The 20,541-nt window shown below is 42.8% G+C and overlaps 1 long non-coding RNA gene across 2 annotated transcripts in view; it reads right to left on the bottom strand.

The window, feature by feature from the left end:
* Positions 1–2,548: 2,548 nt before the first annotated feature.
* LOC131758929 (uncharacterized) overlaps positions 2,549–20,541 on the bottom strand; it is a 32,082-nt gene continuing 14,089 nt past the window's right edge. The window contains exons 1-4 of one of the 2 annotated variants that reach the window (XR_010840982.1): positions 8,749–8,763; positions 8,234–8,318; positions 5,058–5,289; positions 2,549–2,816 (exon numbers count right to left, since the gene is read on the bottom strand). This is a non-coding gene — a long non-coding RNA (uncharacterized lncRNA). Of the gene's footprint in view, positions 2,817–5,057; positions 5,290–8,233; positions 8,319–8,748; positions 8,764–20,541 lie in introns of those variants that run through there. The other variant, XR_010840981.1, reaches the window with a different exon arrangement.

The following is a 20,541-nucleotide window of genomic DNA, read 5'->3' as shown; positions in this document are numbered from 1 at the left end:
AAGGGCAATTGATTTAATGGGGTTCAGGAGAATGAAGAAGGCAGAATGACTTAATGGTCTGGAGAGTTAAGAAGGCAGACTGATTTGGGGGGGTCAGGAAACCTAAGGGGTTTGATTGGTATAATGGGTGTCAGGAGATTTAAGGAGGATGATTGATTTAATGGGGGTTGGGATGTTTAATGGGGCTGATTTAATCAATTGGAGTCACGTGATTTGGGGGCTGTTTAATATATGGGAGTCACGTGATAAAAGGGTGCTGAATAATCCTTGTATTCAGGCCTGATCCTACTGGTGGCTGCCCTGGGGGCCACGTTCATTAACATGGATGGAAAAATGCCCCCCAAAGTAATCCATGGTCACAGAATCTCATTAAACTTGGAAGAACTACTTTTTTTCTCCAAGAGAAAAAAAATCGAAGTATAACATTTCTTCTTAAGAAAAAGAAATTGTTATTCAACTGCTACATCCCACCTGTTCAATAAATATTCACTGAACTTCACAGGTACCATTCAGTCATTAAATAAATACTAAGCCTCCACTATGTAGAATATTGTGTAGTTGAGACGCTAGACTTTAAAGACTGCCTGGATTCAAATCCTATTTCCTATCGGGATGACCCCTGGGCAGATTATTTAATCTCTCTGAGCCTCTTTCTTCATCTGTAAAGTGGAATAAAAGAATAGTTTGTTGTGACAATGAAATCAGTTAATTAAATGAGCTTTAAAATACATGAAAAATACTTAATACATGGAAAACACGGGCACAGGGTGGATGATGTATAAGTATTTGCTGCTATATGCTGGCCAGTGTGAGATAGGAATAACAAAGATAAGCACAACAAAACACTGGCCCTCAAGGGTACTCCATCTGATGGCCTGTGAAACACATTGTTTCATTTAACCTTCATAATCAGCCCATGAGTTGGTACTGTTAATCTGAGACTCAGGCAGACTAAATTACCTGCCTGAGTGCACACAAATAGTAAATGACAGGTGTGATCTAGAACTGGCTATTCTGACCCTAAATCCAGGGCTCTTTGCTCAATAGTATGCTGTCTTTCTAGTCTTTCAGAGGCAAAGGCTTAGCTCTGCCCATGAAGCAAAAGGCTCTACCCCCCAATAGCATTATAGAGATACTTTCTTTGCAGCAATATTAGGGTGTCTGGGGAACCAAGTAACAGAAAGTCCTGACTGAATTTGGCTTACACATTAAAAAAAATTAATTATCTCACATTTTTAAAAGCCTTAATGTAGGTTGCTTCAGGGTTTGATGGTTTCCTGATATCATGAAGGACCCAGGTTCACTCCATCTCTCTGCTCTCACTGTCAAGGATAATGGGATGACCATGACTGGCTCAGCAAAATGATGATCTATCCCCCCAGATAGGAAATAGGGTGACCTTCACAGAGCATATTAGGGTGGACACAACCCCAGAATCAGCTTCTGCTGTTGGTTGCCTAGTCCGTCAACAGTGTCTGCTACAAGTGACACCAAGTGTCATCAAGTAGCATTCCTTTTACAACCAATAGAGTCCTCATCTCAATTAGAAGGAAAATCCAAAATCAAAGTAGACTATAGATAAGTTAAATGGGGGTGTCTGCCACACGGTAGTGATGAGAAGTTTAGTTTTGCCAAAACCCTTTTTATTTGGAGAGCTTGGTTGTGGTCATGAGAACATCTAAGTTCTTCTAACCAGTTCAAATTTATAAAAACATTATTTGTGGACTTCCTTGGTGGTGCAGTGGTTAGGAATCTTCCTGCCAATACAGGGGACACGGGTTCAAGCCCTGGTCCGGGAAGATCCCACAGGCCGCCGAGCAACTAAGCCCGTGCACCACACCTACTGAGTCGACGTGCTGCAACTACTGAAGCCCGCACGCCTCGAGCCCATGCTCTGCAACAAGAGAAGACACCGCAGTGAGAAGCCACCACAATGAGATGCCCGCACGCCACAAGGAAGAGTAGCCCCTGCTCACCTCAACTAGAGAAAGCCGGCGCACAGCAACAAACACTTAGCCAAAAATTTAAAAACAACAACAACAACGCATTATTTGTGACTTTTAGGGAAGTGCTTTTTTTTTTTTTTTAAACCACAAAAAAGAGGGTAGAACAGGAAGGACCTACTGTATAGCACAGGGAACTATATTCAATATCTTATAATAACTTATAATGGAAAAGAATCTGAAAAAGAATACATATATATATGTATATGTATAACCGAATCACTTTGCTGTTCACTTGAAACTAACAGCCCATTGTAAATCAACCATACTTCAATTTTTTAAAAATGAAAATTTTAAAAAGGAGGGTAGAAGATAGTGCAATATTCAAAGTGATGTGTAGCAACCAAAGGGAAATGTAATCTTTCCTAGGAGACAAGATTTTACAGCATTCCTGGATCTTTTTTGTATCTGATTGTTGAGGTCTTGACAGCTTTTCAATTGAGGAATACAGTCATGTCTGTTAAACTAATTGTAGCTCTTCACTCCACTATATAATTTTACATTTCAGCTTCAAATAGAATGGCTTCAATAAACATAAAGCAGACTGACACATCCCAGATTTCTGCAGTTTACTTTACACCAAGAAATTACATTTAGAGATTTCCAGACACATGCTATAAACGAAAATTCAACAGGAAGTTTCTTTCACTTCCTCTAAATCTGACCTACATTTCAAAAATATATGAGTGGGCTATAACCAGGAACTTCTCTTGCTGCCATTATTCATGCTGTGTTTTCTGAAGGTTTTTTTTCTTCTCAGTTACTCTAGTGGCCGTTGAGGGAACTGTAGACCTCGGGAGTCTTTATGCAGCCCTGTGTGAAATGGCAAATGTTATCAATAGGGATGGCCAGATACAGCTCTGAGCTACCTACATCCATCAGATTAACCAGAAAAGTCAGACCTCTGTACTCTTTCTGTGGAATAGTTGAAACCTATGGCTTTTTCAGCTATCTAACCTTAGATATTTTTAATGTGAGCAGCCATTTGGTGGCTACATCTTCCCCAACTCTATACCACCCACCTATCTACTCTAAAGGAATCGGCGTGGTGATGAATTAGATCCAGTTTGTGTATATTGCTAGCTTTTTCGAGAATGGTGCCATATAAATTCAAGACCTTGTTAAAAAATGAGCTAAAGCCCATAATATACCAACTTACGTACATTTTATTGTACTCTAGGCTGCAATATAGACACAGAACATTCCCACACCTCCTCTACCTGCCATCGTAAGAGTTCTGGAATTCAGTCCAGGGGTCTGGTGTGGTCCCTAGATGGATGTGTGTGTCTTTGTGCCTGGAAAAATATGTGCTTCATAGAAGCCTTTCTTTCCATTTTAGAGTGACATCCATAAGATAGCTGGATAAGATGCTTACAGCAGAACAACTGCTGCCCTCTGCATCCAGGTAAAATGCCAGGAGACGTGGAGGAAAGCGGGCAGCCCAGTTAAGTAATAATGTGTTAATTCAGTTTAAAGATCTGAAGCTACGAGCAACTGGGTGCAGAGTGAGCAAGTTTTAGGCGCTTCAATCTTTTTTTTTTTTTTTTTTTTTTTTTTTTTTTTTAACATCTTTATTGGAGTATAATTGTTTTACAATAGTGTGTTAGTTTTCCCTCTACAACAAACTAAATCAGTTATACATACACACATGCTCCCACATTAGGCGCTTCAATCTTTAGCAGGGTTTTAAAAGTCAAATGCATCGAGGGATCAGACAGATAACATAAATCGTCAAGTGGCTTTAGCCAATAGGAAGTGATAAGAACTGGGGTAATTTTTTTTTTTTTTTTACTGTTCCATCACCTTTTATTACAATCCTACCCTTGTGTTCCAGAATGAATGGCTATTTAATACACAACCCAAAGCACTCCTAAAATTGATCTTAACCTTCCCATTTCTTTCTCAGTATATTAAATCAAAAGGAAAAAAATCTTCCCAAAAAGTCGCCAGGTTTAGTACATCCCAGGAAGAGCACCTTTACTAAACAACAGGAAACAAAACATGTCAGGAATCTGACCAAATGCACAAAACAACAGGTGAGATTCCTGATAGGAAGGAATGACTCCCAATGGAACATAAATAGATCCCCTCAAAGTACATATATTTCACTTGAGTGTGTACATATATATGTAATATATTAAAAGAAATTTGGTTTCTACCACAAGAAGTTAGGGCATTCAAATTTTTAAAATTAAAAAAATGTTTTTAAACAGAAACACACAAAAAACACTGCGCATCCAAATAAAACATGCCCCCTAGTTACTACATATGATCTTATGTATCAATAAAAGAACATCCAGGGAGATGGTTGGTTTCTAAGGTGTCGATGTTTCTGCTTAAAAGCCAGATAGCCAGACTCAAAGTCAAATAGGTACAATGTACTGCATGTGATGAAACTAATACTTGGTCTTGGGTTAAATAAGACATTGTCTGGGTATTTTCTCCCACAGGGCTCATCACATAACAACAACAGCAAAAAAATAACAATAACAATCACTGATTCTCATATAGTCCTTACCATGTGCCAGGCACTTTTCTAAGCACTTTACATATATTAATTCATTTTTAATACACAAAACAACTTTCTAAAGTAGATACTACTATTATTCCATCTTACACATAAGGAAACAAAGGCCCAGAGTCAGGCTGTTAGGAAGTGGTAGAAGTTGGATTTAAACCAGGATAGAAGTTCACTCAATACTTCTCTACTAAACTCAGTATGATTTGAGCTTCAGAAGGATTTCAGTGGCTTACTCCTGACCTGGAGATCGTAGTTATACCAATCCAATCACTTCATTGTTTCAAAGTCTGAACTTCAGACTTTTCTTTAAAACACTTTTCAGGGACTTCCCTGGAGATCCAGTGGTTAAGACTGCACGCTCCCAATGCAGAGGACACAGGTTCAGTCTCTCGTGGAGGAACTAAGATCCTGCATGCTACACAGCGTGGCCAAAAAGTTAAAAAAAATTTAAAAAAAAACAAAAAACACTTTTCATAGTAAGAAATGCATTTTACTTCTTCATCCAGTACACACATATGTGATGCAACACTCACCGTCACGGCACACAATGCACTCTGGTCTGTTCCATTCTTTTCTGTTCTGTACCATTTTTTAAACGTGCTCAACAGGGGCTTCCGTGGTGGCGCAGTGGTTGAGAGTCCGCCTGCCGATGCAGGGGACGCGAGTTCGTGCCCCGGTCCGAGAAGATCCCACGTGCCGCGGAGCGGCTGGGCCCGTGAGCCATGGCCGCTGAGCATGCGCGTCCGGAGCCTGCGCATCCGGAGCCTGCGCTCAGCAATGGGAGAGGCCAAGGCAGTGAGAGGCCCGCGCACCGCAAAAAAAAAAAAAAAAAAAAAAAAAAAAAAAAGCTCAACACAAACAATTAGATTGATTTCTGCAATTTGGAAATTACTAATAAAAGGAGCTTTTCTCAGCCCAAATCCATATATGGTCAAATATGGATTGACATGGATATACAGGAAAAAAAATCTTTATGAAAATTCTTGCCACTGTCTTGATTTTCACCTCCCAAAGATAGGCATCAGCATGCCAGCCAAAGAGTGAATTAGTGTTGCTCTTTGCAAGCACAAATGCCTCTTTCACAATTGTTATAGTCAAAAAACAATTAGTGCACACACATACAGCACAAAAGTGAAACGATTTGTCCCTGCAGCCTAATCTTACATTACTATCCTCTATTCGAATACTGCTCAGTATATATCTAAGGCTCCTGAATAAATAGAATCCACTCTTTCCTTTCTTCCCTCGGTTTCTTTCCTTTCTTCCTCCCTCCCTCCCTCCCTTCGCCCTCCCTCCCTCCCTTCCCTTTTTCTTTCCTGCCTTTTCTTTTGTGATAAGTGACCTACCAAAAAATTTCTCAAATGCAGTTCAATAAATATTTTATGTTAAGACACCAGGCATCTAAAGTGAAAACAAAAACAAACAACCCTCAGTACTTCTCACGTATTGTGCTGTTTTCACTGGAAGATGTTTTCCTGACAACCAAAGCCAGAGAGGAAACAGGTGTTTGGTTTTATTTTTCAGTAGCTTCTCTCCTGGTTCTCTATGTCAGTTGCCTGTGATGTGTATCTTGCCCCTGAGTTTTATAGATGTCCTTGCGATTGAGTCAACATACGTACATAAATCAGATATACTGGTATGGGGGGGATTCTGTTTTCATCTAACGTCCAAATAATTGAGGCTGAGCTATACATGATTAGTTACGCTTTCCAGTAACTTGATAATCTAAGTTTGAGTCCTCTGCTGGATTAAAATTCCAAGGAGCCTACAGATGGTACAGTAAATATAATATCACCTTCTAGGTAAGCGGTGGCAGATATTATTCTGGTTTAAATTTCACTGAGAAATGCTCACAAGTATAGAAAGAAAGGGTTGGATAGGAATCCAAAGAACTCCCTCTTTCCCATGAATCTGTGTTCAACGCCACCCTCTCAGTGAAGCCCATACACCCACTCCTGGCCCCCATTACCTTTGCTCTATTTCTTTTTTTTTCATTGTACTTAATACCTTCCAACATACTTTAGGATTGATTGACTTATTTAATATGTTTAGTATGTTAATTGTTGGTTTTTTATGTCTTGGCCCCCACTGGAAGGTAATCTCTAATAAGACAGAAAGTTTATCTGTTTTGCTTATTGATATATACTAAGCCCAATAAATGAACAAACACCTACTGATCGACTGACTGGATAAATTAAAGGAAGAATGCATCTATTGATTATTTATTATAATCCATAAAGCAAAGTGTGGGCTTTGGAATCAAATTGCCTGTGTTCGACCCCCAGCAACTCTATTTTTTTTTTTGGCTGTACTGTGCAGCTTGCAGGATCTTAGTTCCCCTACCAGAGATCGAACCTGGGCACCTGGCAGTTAAGAGCACTGAGTCCTAACCACTGGACTGCCAGGGAATTCGCTCCCAGCAACTCTATTTATTAACTGTTAGCCTAGGGCAATCTACTTATTACTCCTGGTTTCCTCAACAATAATATTGGTAAGATAATAGTAATGCCTAGATCCCAAAGATGGTGTTGGAGTTAATCAGGATAATTTTCCCTATCCAGAATGTGCTAAATCCTCAACAAATGTTAGTTATTATTAGTGTGCACCTGGCACCTACACACACTGTATCTCATTCTAATACAGGATCCTGACACTGTACCTGTGAAGTTCCCCTAAAAATCATACAAAAACTCTTGGCCAATCTGAGTATAACCCCCAATTGGAGGATCCTTGCTAAAACCAAAAGAGTCAAAGAACAGTCTTAGAAAAACAATGAATTTTGCTGGAAAATAGGAGGTATTGATGTTTCTTCCCTCCAAATAGCAACGAATGAATCAACTAATCATCTTCCCTGTATGCTACCACCCCATATCAGGGGTTCCAAATTCCTGTAGAGACTGACAGAAATAAGATTGTGAATACAAGGATAAATTTTCTTAAAATAAAAATAAGTTGATCAAGAGCACTTTCCAGGACTTCCCTGGTGGTGCAGTGGTTAAGAATCCGCCTGCCAATTCAGGGGACATAGGTTCGAGCCCTGGTCCGGGAAGATCCCACATGTCGCGGAGCAACTAAGCCTGTGTGTCACAACTACTGAGCCTGCACTCCAGAGCCCACGAGCCACAACTACTGAGCCCGCGTGCCACAACTACTGAAGCCCATGTGCCTAGAGCCCATGCTCTGCAACAAGAGAAGCCACCGCAATGAGAAGCCCGCGCATGGCAAGGAAAAGTAGCCCCTGTTCGCCACAAATAGAGAAAGCGCACGTGCAGCAATGAAGACCCAACGCAGCCAAATAAATAAATAAATAAATTTATATATTTTTTTATAAGAGCACATTCCAGAAATACTGTCCTTGACAGTGTCTATTTAAACAATTGATGAGAAAGTCACATGCACCCAGCCATTTTCATTCCTAATGGGCCAACATGTAGCCTACCAAATCCAAGTACTCTTCCCAACTAAGAACATACTGAGTTCCAGGGGCAAATAAAATGTAAAGATTATAATCACTTATTAGCATGCTTAAGTGGCAGAAGCAAGAATTTATATTTTATTTTCTGTTGCCCATATTTAAAATTGCACATTAAACAGTCTAAATTCAGGGTTACCAGATAAATAACCTGCCCCAGTGCTTTAAAATTTGTGTCTAAAATATGAACATGAGCCATTATCCTGGTGTTTTACTCCAGTCCCTACATCTACTTACCAAGAATTGGCTACTCTGAGCGTGTGGTAGACCGTCCTGTGCTCCCCCGGGAGTGTGGATTGTTGTGGCTTTGCAAAAGGTCAGCCTAGGGAAAAGGATACACACACTTTGACCCAGGAATCACATTTCTAGAATTTATTCTCTATGTGTAATCTGAGATAGGCCCAACGAACTGCCCACAGGAATGTTCACTGGAACACTATGTATTGTAATTTGAATACGGAGACAAACTATGTCTCAAAATTAGAGATTACATAGAATAGTGGTATAGATCTGAGGCTATTCCAGAGGTCAGAAAACTGTTGCCCACGGGCCAAATCCAGCCTGCCTGTTTTTATAAGGTTTTACTGGAGCACAGACACACCCACTCATTTATATATTATCTATGGCTGCTTTTACTACAACAGCAGCATCAAGTAGTTGTGGATAGAAACTGTTATGTATTCATTTCCTGTTGCTTCTGTAACAAATGACCACAAGCGAGTGGCTTAAACCATACACATTTATTTTCTTACAGTTCTGAAAGTCAGAAGTCCTAAAATCAAGGTGTCAGCAGGACAGCATTCCTTCTGGAGGCCTTAGAGGAGAATCTGTTTCCTTGCCTTTTCCAGCTTCTAGAGGTCATCCGTATTCCCTGGTTCATGGTCCCCTCCGCCATATTCAAAGCAAGCAGGGTAGCATTTTATCATCTCTCCCTCTGACTCTGACTCTTCCGTACCCCTCTCATAAGGGCCCTTATGATTTCATTGAGTCCACCCAGATAATCCAGGATAATCTCCCATCTCAAGATCCTTAATCACAACTGCTAAATCTCTTTTGCCATAGAAAGTAACAAAGTCACAGGTTCTGGTGACTAGGATGTGGACCTCTCAGTGTTCAGTCTACCGCACCATGTAACCCACAAAGCCTTCAATATTTACTCTCTGGTCCTTTAGGAAAAAGTTTGCTGACCCCTGCTTTAGGCCATTGTACTGGAGGACCAGAACAGCAGCTTGTGGCCTGAGGGAGCAACTTCTCTGCCAGGTAACCGCAGGAGGGCTGCCCTCTAAGCCACCTCTATGACGAGGGACCTACAGATTCAGTCCTCTTTAGAAACACAACTGCAATTAACCATGAAAAACCAGAAAAATACACAGAGCATTAGAAGAAAATCTAGATTTCCAAATCTATTTTTCCAAAATTCTAAGAAAGAAGGATCTTTTCTTGGCTATATGGTACTTTTTTTTGGACTTTGACACCTATTTTTTCTCCCTGACTCCATTCTTTCTTACCAATGGAACCTCAATTTTTAACCAGGCAGCAATGTACCCAGTTAAAAATATCCATCGCTGCAGCCTCCCTTGCAACTAGAGAGTACCCTGTGACTCATTTTGATCAATGAGATAAAAGCAGAAATCTGCTGAATGGAGCTTCTTAGGAATACTACTGTTTTCACAACTAAAAAAAAAGGAAAAGAGAAAAAGCACAGGCTCACCTAGTTCATCCTTATAGCCCTTCGCTATTTTCTTCTATTTCCAGCATAGAACACAGATGTGGTCATGGAGGTGGAACAGCCATTCAATGAAGAAGACGAGCACCGGGTCTGATGATGGTAGAGCAGGAAGCTGGAAGGTCCTGGGTCCTTGGCAACATCCATGAGCAGCTACATAAGCCCCGGACTGACCACCTCCAGACGGTTACATCAGAAAAATGAGCCACTCTTTGGCTTAGCCACTGTGGTCAGTATTCTTTTTTACATGCAAAGATAATCCTAGCAATTACAACATGATACGATGTATATCAAAGCTCCAGCAACATGATGTCTATCTGTGTGCTATTCCGTCACTCTGCTCTAACAAGAGTGGATCTACTCCATATATGGGGTGGGGAAAGGATGGATAGAACACAGGTATTTTTCATGTAGTTAATTCTAACATCCCTTCATGGTAAAAAAAAAATAAAAAACAAAAAACCTCAAACTAGAAATAGAAGGGAACTTCCTCAATCTAATAAAAGGAATCTATGGAAAACCCACAGCTAACATTATACTTAGTGGTGAAAAGCTAAATGCTTTCCCTCTAAGATCAGGAACAAGGCAAGGATGTTTGTTCTTGCCACTTCTATTCAACATCGTACTGTAGGTTCTAGCCAGGGCAATTAGGCAAGAAAATGAGATAAAAGTTGGAAAAGAAGTAAAACTATCTCTCTTTGCAGATGACATAATCTTTTATACAGTAAATCCTAAATAATCCATCAAAAAACTATTAGAGTTAATAAACAAATTCAGTAAGATGTCAGGATACAATATCAATATACAAAAATCAATTGCATTTCTATATACTAACAATGAACAATCCAAAAGTGAAATTAAGAAAACAATTCCATTTACAATAGCTTTAAAAAGAAGAAACTATTGAGGAATAAATTTAATAAAAGAAATGTAAGCACTGCAAGCTACAAAGCAGCACTGAGAGACATTTTAAAAGACCTAAATAAATGGAAAACTTCCTGAGTTCATGGATTGGATGATAACGTCATTAAGATGGAAACACTCCCCAAATTGATCTATGGACTCAATACAATTTTTATCAAAATCTCAGCTGCCTTCTTGTACAGAAATGAATCGACAAGCTGGTCCTAAAATTCATATGGAAATGCAAGGGACCCAGAATAACCAAAGCAATCCTGAAAAATAAGAACAAAGTTGGATGAGTCAGAGTTCTCAATTTTAAAACTTATTTCAAAGAAACAATCATGAAGACTGTGGAACTGGCATAAGGAAAGACATATAGATGAAGGAAATGGAATTGAGAGTCCAGATTTAAAATCAAAGTCTAAATAGCAACCACAGGGTTGGAAAATTCTGATGAGGACCAACCACTGAGATGAGATGGTGCAACTAAGAGTCAAGTTCCAAAGTGAGATGAACATGTGACTCTCGTAACTGGAGTCACCTGTCTGCTCCCAGGCTAAGGGGAGGCGGGGCTTCCAATTATAGTCCTCCCACCCAAGAAAAAAAGACGATTACAGATAAGAAGATCAGAATACTGTTAAGAAAATTTATTCTAGGCTGCCCCTAGATTCTAGGCTGTTCCTATTGATTTCCACGGAGTAAAAGAGTGAAAAAGCATATTCTTGAAGGGGTGAGGGTTTCCCACACATCTCATTTTGGAGTTTCACCATTAAATATATATCTGTGCTTCTTTACATTTTTTTTCTCAGTTCTGGTGCTTCTCTGCTTCACTTGTTCCCAAACCTTTTGCCACACTCTTTATTCTATATGCCTGTCCCTGTCCCTCCCCCAACATCTTTACTACTGCCAAACTCTCTCTCTCTCTCTCTCTCTCACACACACACACACACACGCATGCACATTCATCCTGCATTCTTATCACAGCAGCAAACAGTACTTTAACTGCATGGATTTTAGATTTAGACTGATCTGTTTTGAATTCAAGTTTTGCTTTTTATTGACTTGTGCCCATCAGGCATATACCTAAACTCTAAGCCCGTTTCCTTGTCCATAAAATAGGGATAATACAAGGGGCTCATAGGGGTTTTGTGGCATTAAAATGTGGTGTACTGGGAGTTCCCAGTGGTTAGGATTCTGGCCTTTCACTGCCATGGCCTAGGTTCAGTCCCTGGTCAGGGAACTTAAATCCCACAAGCCCCATGGTGTGGCCAAAAATAAAAAATTGGAGTGCATATAAGATATTTGGCACACTGTAAATTCTCACTTAATGGCATACAATAGCTGTACCTATGGCAGCTTCCTAACCAGTAGAGATGTTTGTAAAAAGAAACTCCTCTGGGGCTGGTTTCATTCTGCTGAAGATCAGACAGAGACCCTGGCTTACCCACAGGATGGCAAAAATTATATCTGCAAAACAAATAATCCCTTGTTATGGTAGAAATTTTCCTAGACATAATCTCTCCAATGTCCACATACCAACCTGCCTTCAGTGCTCTTAATAAAAATACATGGTTCTATCAAATCTGTTGCTTTTTAAAAGGGGGATTTTTAGGCTTACATATAACATTATTAAGGGGTAGAGAAATGTACACTGTGAAAGAGATAACAGATGCAGGATTTAACTTGGAATAAAGGAAGGCAGAGTGTGTGAAATTCATAGCTGTCTTCAATAAGGATATTAAAAGCTATTAGGATGAGTATAATGGCCAGCTCCGTTCCATTGCCACTAAGACAGAAATGAATTATGAGGCTTAACTGTGGCATTTAAAGTAGAGATTTACCCAACTCTGGATTAAACACACTTAGAAAAAGGAATCAAGGAATGGATAATGCAAACCAGTTTATAATGGAAAAAAATGTCTATGAAGTGAAGTCATTGACACGTATTAAGGGAATGTCTTTATGAAGACAACCATTGACTGTTTTGTGGATTCTTTTTCCCCTGCTGCATTCATTTATTGCACAATTGACTGGACCAGTTGATAGATTCTTTTTGGCAATTTTTTCCACTGAGGCATCTTAATTAGCTTTTATCACAGTTTGGAAAAAAAAAAAAAAAAAAAAAACAGGCCATCCTTGGACTGGTCCGTAGACCTTTGTCAGCCAGAGGAGCACCGTTTCTAAAGTTCTGGCTCCAGGACTTCTCACCTTCAAAACCCTACTCCACGCAGGCCCCGGTGTTCCAGTGAAGATTTTGGCTCTTGATCTAAGCTCCTCTCTCCACTCTGAAACCTGTCAGCATCTTGGGTGACCTCAAGATCCACCATGGTAACCAGCACTCTTCACTTCACGGTTATACCCTTGCCCTTGTAACACCAGATCCACGCCTCCTCGGAAATCATTCCTAAAACAGTAATTTCTTCCTCTTCCAGCTAGCTTCCTTAATTATTGCCCGGGTCACATTTATTGGATCTCTGCAGCCCCGCCTTGTTTCTTTTCTTCTTTTCTTTTCCCCATCCTTCTTGACTCAACTCTCCTGATCTCCAGGGTGACTGCTGAAAACCTCCACCTGAAATCCTGTCTCTCCCACCGCAACCTCAGCAGATCACCGCACATTGCTTCCTCCAGAAAAAAATGTAGATGCTGCCAGAAAAGACCACCTATAACATGTGCCACCAAATCATCACACCCGCCTTCTTCCACCTTCCCCCTTTCCTCTGGTTACAGCGGACGAGTTACCCTCACCCGTCCTATCCTCCTGGACCCCGAATCCCTCCTCTACCACCTTCTCAGGAGCAGATTGGCTCCGCCTTCAATATTCGGTCTCTCCTTTTCTACAGACTCTTCCCATCAGCGTTTAAACATACTCATTTTCTCTCATCTTAAAAAATAAAATCAAAACTCTCCCTCAGTCGGCACTTCTAACCTGTCTCCTTAGTCACCGTGAAAGACCTGTCTGCTTTCTCTATCCACACGCCTTGCTCACCCGACTCCGGCTGTTCGCAGGCTCCCATGGCACCAAAACAGCTTTCACCCCCACTGACCCAGATAAAACTTTTTTGCAGTAAACTTTGGTTCTTTCTTGACCTCCAGGCAATGTCTGCCCCAGCAGATGATGCCCTGTTCTCTCACTTCCTGTGACCCCTCTCTCTCTTGGTCTCCTATCTTCCCTCTCCCTCTCCCCTCCTTTCCAGTCTCCTTTCGAGACCCCTCCACAGGTGATGTGTTTTGTTTTGTTTACTCCTAGGGTTGTGTCCGAGGCCCTCTTCTCTTTTCACTCTTCAAGCTCTCCCTGGATGAACTTGTTTACTCTCAAGACGTCACTTTAAAGTCTAAAGATGCTCAAGACTTTTCATCTAGTCTAGATCTTTCTTCTGAGCTCCGGGTAGCCGACTGAGCCGTGGACACCTGCCCTCAGATCTCTCTCTTACAAACCCCTCAAGCTCATCATGTCCCGAGCCGGACTCATTATTACCCTCCCTCCCTCGCAGCCCACGGCTCTGGCAGGCTCCCCTTTCGCGGTAACGCTTCCACTCCTTTTTTTGTTTCTTTTTTACGGTACGCGGGCCTCTCACCTTTGCGGCTTTTCCCGTTGCAGAGCGCAGGCTCCGGACGCGCAGGCGCAGTGGCCACGGCTCACGGGCCCAGCTGCTCCGCGGCACGTGGGATCTTCCCGGACCGGGGCACGAACCCGAGTCCCCTGCATCGGCAGGCGGACTCTCAACCACTGTGCCACCAGGGAAGCCCCGCTTCCACTCTTTACCCTGCTGATCCTGCCAGGGACTCAGGTGTTATTCTTGAAGTCTCCCTCTCTTGACTCCCGACATCCAATCAGGAGTCGAGACTTCCAATTGTCCATTCCAGACAGCTGTCCATCTAGCTCCGTCTCTCCGTCCTCACTGCCATCCCTGGTCCAGGCACCAGCCCTTACTTGGGGTGGTATAGCAAAACCCTCCGGACTGGTCCCCCAGGCTCCTGTCTTCTCTCTTGCAAACAGCTCTGACTGACCTAAGATGTTCATCAGATTGTGACCTGCACCTGCTCCCCTTCCTCTGAATTCCTCTAAGATTTCCCGCGGCCCCTGAGATAAAAAGCAGACCCACAGACATGACTCCCAGGGCCCTCACTTCTCTTCCTGTTCCCTTGTTCCCCACAGCTCACCCCAGAGACGGACCTCCGATGCTCCTCTCCTTCCCACAACGAGTCTAGCTGTTACTGAGCCTCGAGTCTCAGCTTAAACGTCACTTTCTCAGGAGGTGATGAGGCCTTCAGTGATGGGTTGAATCGTGCCTTCCCTCCTCCCTCCAAACATAAGAAAAGCTATTCCCCATCATAATTCCTGGAACCCGTAACTCTTACCCTATATGGCAAAAGATGTAGTTGAGCTAAGGAGCTCCAGATTTTCCTAGATCATTCGGGGTGGGGCGGGGCATTGGGCTGCCATAACAAGAGTCCACAGACCGGGGGGCTTAAACAACAGAAATTTATTTATTCACGGTCCTGGAGGCTAGAAGTCCAAGATCAAGATGCTGGCAGGGTTGGTTTCTGGTGAGACCTCTCTACCTGGCCTGCAGGTGGCTGAATTCTCACTGTCATCGCATGGTCTTTCCTCGGGGGGTGGGGGGGAGAGAGAGAGAGAGATCTGATGTCTCCTCCTCTTCTTTTAAGGAGGCCAGTCCTATTGAATTGGCCTCACCATTATGACCTCATTTAACCTTGTTCCCTTAAAGGCTCTATCTCCATATATGGAAATATGGTCACATTGGGGTTAGGGCTTCAACACGTGGATTTGAGGGGCCCACCATTCAGTCCACAACAGGCTCTAAATGCAATCACATGGATCCTTATAATGTAGACACGCAGAGGAGAAGATACACAGAGAAGAGGAGACGGTAACGTGTCCCAAGAGGAGGCAGAGATCGGGGTGATGCAGCCACAAACCAAGGATTGCCTGGAGCCCCAAGAAGAGGGACAGACAGGAGCAGATTCTCCCCAAGAGCCCTGGGAGGGAGTGTGGCCCTACCAGCACCTAGTTTCTGCTTCTGGCTTCCTGAATTGCGAGAGAATAACTTTTTGTAGTTTCAGGGCACTCAGTTTGTGATAATTTGTTACAGAAGCAACAGGAAAGGAGTACATTTCCGTGACCTCAGAGACAAGGTGAGGCCACCTGCTCACTGCTCCCACAGCCCCTGTCTGCCCTTTTCATCACCCACATCTCACCGGACTGTCAGGGTTTGTTTAGAGTCAGTCTTCTAGGCTATGGGTTCAAGAGGGCAGAGATTGCCTTTCTTGTCCACCACTGCTCCCCAGGGCTTAGTACATAGTACATGCTCAATAAATATCTATGAGACGGATGAGTCAATGAGCTGGTATCGAGAATTTCTTGGCTGGGAGAGTTGATAAATAATAGACTGAGCTATGAAAACAAGCTAGGGAAATGGTTCCTTATAGGAGATATTCTCAGTCCTCTGAAATAATTAGGTAACATCTTGTCTAGAGACCCCAGAATGACCTTTCAGGGGTTTCTAGCCCCTGAACAGCTGTGACCCAGTGGTTTGCAATTTTCCTTGCAACTTGAGCTTTGGTGCCCTCTGGTGACAGAAGTGAATTGTCTCATTGTAAGTCTGTCAAGGATGACACAAATCTAGTTACCTGCTGCTGTATGCGATTTTCTCATGAAGAAATTGAATTTTCTCCTTACCGATAAAAGAAATCAACTGGAATGGTGTATTTAACCATGAAGTCAATAAAAGTTACATAAACCACATAACCTCCAAAGCCTTTGCAGGTGTCACCTTGAGTTTTGTTTTGAATATTAAGATTTCCTTGTGAAATACGACATTTCAGATTGCGTTTACACTTTCTCCTCAAATAGCCATGTTGTTTATGGTAGAATTTAATATCATTTGGAAAACTAACACCGTATTGTAAGCGGCTACTTATGATAACTAAAGACTTAAGTGCTTTCCAAAGCCCTTAAACCTTTATTGAGATTGAAAATCAAGTTGCTATTTTTTTTTTTTAATGTATTTATTTGGCTGTACCAGGTCTTAGTTGTGGCATGCGAACTCTTAGTTGCAGCATGTGGGATCTAGTTCCCTGATCAGGGATCGAACCCAGGCCCCCTGCATTGGGAGCACGGGAGTCTTAGCCACTGGCCCACCAGGGAAGTCCCAAGTTGCTATTTTTTTACAAACCACATACATAAAAAATGTCCGTGTGCTGTTTGTAAATGAGAAATTCCGGGTCTGGCTGCCTGTCTGTAAACAGACTTACTTTTCATCTCCTGCTCTTGTAGAAATGCTGACAGCTACACAGTCTTCCAATGTTAAGTTCTGTGTGAGTTGCAATGCCAGACAGTTCCACATAGCAACCGCGTGTATGACTATGCTTAGCTTCACGTCAAAGATGTGTTTTCCAAAGTGCCATCTGAAGATAATTTGGGAGCACAAAGTAAATACATTTTTTTCTCACACCGATTGCATCATTATTTTAGCGACAACTTACCATCATTTCTGATGATTTTCCAAGGATCGTGCTGACCTGTTAACATTTGAGTTTGAAGTGTTTCTGACCTCAACCATTTGGTCAAATAAACAAGCACTGATTTACACAAGGGAGCTGCTATTTATAGGCACTCAACACTGGTTTCCTTTCTAAATTAAAGAGTCCTTTGGTAATGTAAACAACCACCCTCTGACTTTGTTTGTTTTGAATATTCCTAGTTTCACTTTCCTATTTGCTTAAAGCACTGTATAGCTGTATAAACCCACCAGAGGAGAAACTGATGTCCTCAAGGTTCTTCTTAAAAAGAGCCAGAACCAAAGCATTATGATGCAAATGCTTTCTGGAAGATGCAACTGCTTGCAAGATGATTCTTCAAATGGTGGGATTTTACAGTTTGGTTTTTTTCTAGAGAGAAATGGGGTATATATATATATATATATATATATATATATATATATATATATATATATATATATATGAATATATAGGATATAAATATATATAAATAGGGTAGAGAGGTGAAGATTGTTTTAAAGACTTGGGAGGCAATAGACTATAATAGTTGAGTATAAATCCTAGAATCAGACTGCCTGTATTTGAAAACAAGCATTGACATTTATGAGTTCTGTGCCCTTGGAAAAGTCATTTTATCTCCTGTGCCTCATATTCCTTATTTGTAAAACGGTGGTAAAGATAGTAATTCTCTGTTATAAGTTGTTATGAACCCCGAATAGCCAAAACAATCTTGAAAAAGAAGAACAAAGCTGGAGGCATTTTTGCTGAACATGGCCTCTACACTGACACCGAAGTAAATCTCAGAGACAGAGTTGTTGGGTGAAGCAGAAAAGAATAGCGTTCTTGTTTTGCCAGGCAAAGGGGAACACAGCAGGCTAGTGGCCCCAAAACTGTGTCCTCCCTTGGGGAGGGTAGCACGGAATCTTATAGTAGTGGTCAAAGAAGCAGGGCTGTGGGTAAGAATCAGGGTGCACCATCTGGCTGCGAGAGCTGTCTACAGTCTGTGGGCTGGCAGTGTGCTGATCTTTTAAAGTTTCTTTCCCTACCCAATCCCCCCTTTTTGGTGAGGTTTCAGTGAGGTCTGTTAGGTGGGCATCCTACAGCTTACTTGGCTTGAATATACTGTCCTTTGGTGTGGTCTCTTTGGGGGCCGATTGGGAGAAAGAAAAACCAATACTGTAACTGTTTTGATACTGAAAACTGATAATGTCTTTTTGAAATAAAGAACAAGTCCCTCCAAAAAAAAGAAGAATCAGGGTGCATGCAGTGCTTGAATTCTTGTCATCCCTGGATCATCTCAGAGCCTTCAAGGCTGGTTTCAGGCAGTCCCATGACGGGCTTCTGTGGTTCTCGAGGTTATGGAACTGTGACCTTCTCTCTGGAGTGCAAGATGAAAAGAGTTCTGGAGACGGATGACAGAGATGGTTGTACAGCAATGTGTATGTACTTAAAACCCCTCAACTGTATACTTAAAATGGTTAAGATGGTAACTTGTGTATTTTCCCACAATTAAAACATTTAAGTAAATATATTTCTTAAGAGTGCAGCTTTTGATGGCATAGAGTTCTCTCCCTCTTCTTGGTCTCCAGAAGATGAGAGGGAGCATAAACTAGGGAGGATGTGCCATCTTGTGGCATTTATTCCTGTAGACCACTGCATCGAGGCGGTCTGATTTTCAATTATTCATTAAACAAATATCTACTGACCATTCACCATGTACTAGGCCTTGTTCTAGAGGCTGACAGCAAACAAAAAAGGTCCCCCCAGGGACTTCCCTGGTGGCGCAGTGGTTGAGAGTCCGCCTGCCGATGCAGGGGACACGGGTTCATGCCCCGGTCCGGGAAGATCCCACGTGCCGCGGAGCGGCTGGGCCCGTGAGCCGTGGCCACTGCGCCTGCGCGTCCGGAGCCTGTGCTCCGCAACGGGAGAGGCCGCGACAGTGAGACGCCTGCGTAAACACTGGGTCAGTGTTTACCGCATTTGACTCAGAGGGAAAGAAAGGCGTCTGTCTCAACCCCACACAAGGTAGGAGAAACCGTCAAGAGCTATCGCTGCCTGGAATCACACCATTTTCCTCATTTGAAGCTCCTGAGGTAAAGGCCTTATTATAGCCTTCATAGGACTGTGAGGGAAATCACTCGGAGAAACTGTTTTAAGAGGTTGGGTGGGGCTTCCCTGGTGGCGCAGTGGTTGGGAGTCCGCCTGCCGATGCAGGGGACACGGGTTCGTGCCCCGGTCCGGGAGGATCCCACGTGCCGCGGAGCGGCTGGGCCCGTGGGCCATGGCCGCTGCGCCTGCGCGTCGGAGCCTGTGCTCCGCAACGGGAGAGGCCACAGCGGTGAGAGGCCTGCGTATCGCAAAAAAAAAAAAAAAAAAAAAAAAAAAAAAAGAGGTGGGGTGGTTGGTTCCTGTAGTCGCGTCAGGGACCAAGACAACAATTAGACAAGTGAAAAAATTCCACCATTTTGACCGAATTCCGTTCCACAATGCCAGACATCTGGTCAAACCAATCAATGGAGTTAAGCAAGTTGTTTGTCATTCATGGGGGTGGAAAGGGGCCGAGTGTAGCATGAGGGGATGGATTAGCTTCCCCACCGAGTGGCCATCCCGAAGACACAGCTTAAACCTTGAGCAGTTTTTGGCTTTTTTTGTGAAGGATAATCAACGGTTTCTTTAGAGAATCGAGTGCTAAATCCTGAAAAATACATCTTGTGGAAATTGTTTCTGTGTCTCTGTAGCCAGAATATCTCAGCCTTCACTGGTCTGTGACCACAAATGGGATGTCATCAATATTAATATCCAAATCTCCGTGACTTACAGCCTTCACCAGCTTGACATCCAAATTCCCCTCCCTTGAGTGTGTTAGGAAACCCCCAGGGTGTGTATTTTTAGCGCCCCTAAAGCTGTAAGCTTCGCTGAGAGGGGATCTCGAGCCTGACCCCAGAAGAGCCCCTCCAGGCTAGTGGCTGCTCAGAGCCACCGCCCCACCGGGCGTCCGTGGGGCTGGAACAGCTCTGAAACTCCGAGCAGACGACTAGCTCCTCTCGCTGGTGAAGTCAGAACTTTCCCTGGTTACATTCAGTTCCGGGATTGACAACACAAGGGCCCTTGGGTCTCAGAATGTCATGAGCCTTAGTCACAAGCCCTTTCAATACAGGCACAAAGCCCTTTTCTCCCCCAGGGGATGAAGTCGTGCTGCCTGGGTGGGAAGCAGTTCTGGAAAGGCAGTTCAGCCCTTCACAGTGAGTTGTCCTCAAGGTCAGTGAGGACGTGTGTTCCGCAGAAGGCTCCTCAGCCCTCGGGGAGTCAGACATTGTGAACAGCCTGATGGGAGAAAAGGCTATCGCCTCGCCGTCCTCACCAGGACCATCTGGGTCTCCACTCTCCCCAGCCG

The sequence above is a fragment of the Kogia breviceps genome, chromosome 6 (genome assembly GCF_026419965.1).
Source record: "Kogia breviceps isolate mKogBre1 chromosome 6, mKogBre1 haplotype 1, whole genome shotgun sequence".
NCBI lineage: Eukaryota > Metazoa > Chordata > Mammalia > Artiodactyla > Physeteridae > Kogia > Kogia breviceps.
The sequence above is the reverse complement of the archived record's forward strand: the minus strand, read 5'-3'. Positions and strand labels throughout refer to the sequence as shown.